Source organism: Nycticebus coucang, chromosome 4, assembly GCF_027406575.1.
Source record: "Nycticebus coucang isolate mNycCou1 chromosome 4, mNycCou1.pri, whole genome shotgun sequence".
Taxonomy (NCBI): domain Eukaryota; kingdom Metazoa; phylum Chordata; class Mammalia; order Primates; family Lorisidae; genus Nycticebus; species Nycticebus coucang.
The window spans coordinates 32227821-32230527 of NC_069783.1; the positions used below are offsets into that span (position 1 = coordinate 32227821).

Consider the following 2707-nt stretch of genomic DNA (forward strand, 5'->3'; position numbering starts at 1 on the left):
AACAATTTAGGGACTATTTGTTTTCTGCTTTTCAGCAATCCCCGTTCTTCATTATCTTATGTCCAATATTGTGAAAACAATACTTAAAGAGGGTTTTGTCAGTGTTTGTTATTGTTGTTTCAGGTCAGAGAATAAATTTGTTCAGAAACAGAAGTTCTCAATTTTACTTAGATCTTATTTTAATATTATATGCAGTTTTTCAACTTCTTTATGTTTATATCTGATCTCCTCAACAAGATAGTAAACTCCTCTAAGGTAGAGGATTCCTCTTAAACTGATGCATATTTCTTATAATGAAAATCATGTTCACTTTGCTGTAAATTTAGAAATTTCCTGGTACAAAGTATAATGACAACATAGAAATTACTTGCAACTTTTTTTTATGTCTGTGTCTATCATATGACATTTAATAATTTCATCTTGGGTTTACTTTATTGTGATCTATGTCCCTGTAATGGAAGAAAGGGGATGAATAAGTTTCGTTTTGAGTCAAAATAGGAGTGCTAGGGGTTGAGACCCTGGAGTTGGGATAATACCAGGTAGAAAAATTAAAGCCCATATGATGGGAAGAAAGTCATGAGAAAAAAATATAAGAGAGTCTAGTGACTGGGATTCAAATCTCAGTGAGGAACCAAGAGTGTGGAGCCCAAAGAGACACTGGACAAAAGCTGTCCTATAAACAGGGATGCACTGGGCATCAGCAGCACCTCAATGTGAAACTTGAAAAAGTAGTATCTGGCATGGATATGGTAGAAGTGTGGGTGAACTGTCACAAAGAGAGAAAAGTGTGATGGCAAATCAGTGAAAGCACTTAACTACAAGAAATTCTTCTCCCAAGTCTGTTACTGTGGCTCTAATTACTACATTAGCTGTATCAGCCCTGTCGTGCTGCTGCTTCTCAGTGGGACTTTGTTGTTTTATAACTAAGATAGATGCAAACATAGGTTTCCTGGGCTTTGTTGTTTTATAACTAAGATAGATGCAAACATAATAAGCACACAAACATCTGTCCCCAAATTAGCTCCATTTCTTTGTAAAGAAACCTGACATTCTGTTATGGGCACAGAAAGATCATGCTGGTTGCTATGTAAAGGCTTTTCACTACTTTATACAGTATTTTAAATGAATAGTAAGCCTAAAATTCAAATAGACTACATATTTCATATTGATTTGTGCATTGTTCATATACTATAGCATTTAGTATAGTGGCATTTGTTAGGCCTTATTCAATGTAATCATAGATTTCTTTTTAAAAAATAATTTTCATTTTATTTTTTCCCAAAGGATAGTTTTTCTTCAGTCCACAAGGACTCAACTCCTTACATGGGCTTTGGTGGAGGTCATAGGGCAGCACCCACAGGTCTACATCTGGGTGGAGGTTTTCAGTCCTTGTGGGCTTCCTGAGAACAGTTCCTGACTACCTTGCTGTGAACAGCACAACTCACACAGTAATGTAGCTTCACATAGAGCCGAGATAGCCATCGAAGACATTCACTTCAGAAACATCCCTGACAGCTTTGGCCTTCACTGTGTTCCCAGTGACAAACTTTATGGCTTTGTCTTTGGGCACACATTGGGTGCAGTTCGTGCAGCAAATAGGTTGCAAACGGCCACGACCCTTTTGGCACACCATTGTTCCTTTTTTTCTTTGTCATCTTTGAAGCAAGGACGTGAACAAGGATAATCACAAATCTCTATAATTTGTGCCACTCATCAAATTCCTAAAAAGCCAGATAAAAATTACTGAAGACTATTTAAAGTAATAATAATGCCATATCTTCCTGGAGCTATGCTGAAGGTCATTTTAAGGTCACCATCTCATTTAATACCCAAGATAAAGCTATGGAATAGGTATTATTATTAATTTCTGGAGGAAATTCCAGTTCAAGAGCCCACGTATCTTGTCTAAAGTTGCAATTATCAAGAAGATAAACTCAGATCTGTTTGACCTCAAAAATTTGTAATCAGCGCTCTGCCTTTATTTCTCCCTCTTTTTCTATCTCTGTTGTTCGTGATGGATTGAGCTAAACATTCAACAGGCTCCATTTTTTTACTTAGTCACAAGACCACTCTGGAAGTTCTTGGAGTTCATCAAAAGGCCCTGCCTGTTTTGTAATTATAGGGTTTGGGTAAATTAGGAGTGTCTTTCTCCCACTTGCTGCCCAATATCTTAAAACATACTTTAAGACAATTTGGTGCAAGCAACCCATAACAATTCACACAACACATCAAGATTTTTTAAATCTCTGCTACTATAATATTTAGATTAATTTTCCTTTTATTAGAGTCCAATGAAAGCCAAATTTTCATTGTTTACTGAGAGGAAGAGAACTTCCTCCAGGGGCTGTGGGCATTGCCTCACAAGAACTGGGGTAACAGAAAACTTTCCACATGAGCTTAGTTGGATGAGACAAGCTTTCTTTAGTAGTGTTGGGAGTGCAAGTGAGGAGAAGGGTGAGTAGTGGTTGGAACGGTAGTCAGGAATCATGGAAGCAGGATAAAGAGGAATTGAATTGTGTATGTTGCTAGGCCACGTATGACAGAGTCAGAGAAATAGCCAAGATTAGAGTTGAGGATAGCAACCAGTTAAATAGACCCCATCTGCAGATGCAATGCTTTCCATGTATCCTTATCCAGATTCAAGCCATGAAGCTACATTATGGCTTATGAAATCTTATGTGGTACCAATCATGATCTCATAAACTTT

The 2707-nt window shown here is 37.3% G+C and overlaps 1 pseudogene; it reads right to left on the reverse strand.

The window, feature by feature from the left end:
* Positions 1 to 1319: 1319 nt before the first annotated feature.
* LOC128584576 (40S ribosomal protein S26-like) lies at positions 1320 to 1655 on the reverse strand (annotated as a pseudogene).
* Positions 1656 to 2707: the final 1052 nt, after the last annotated feature.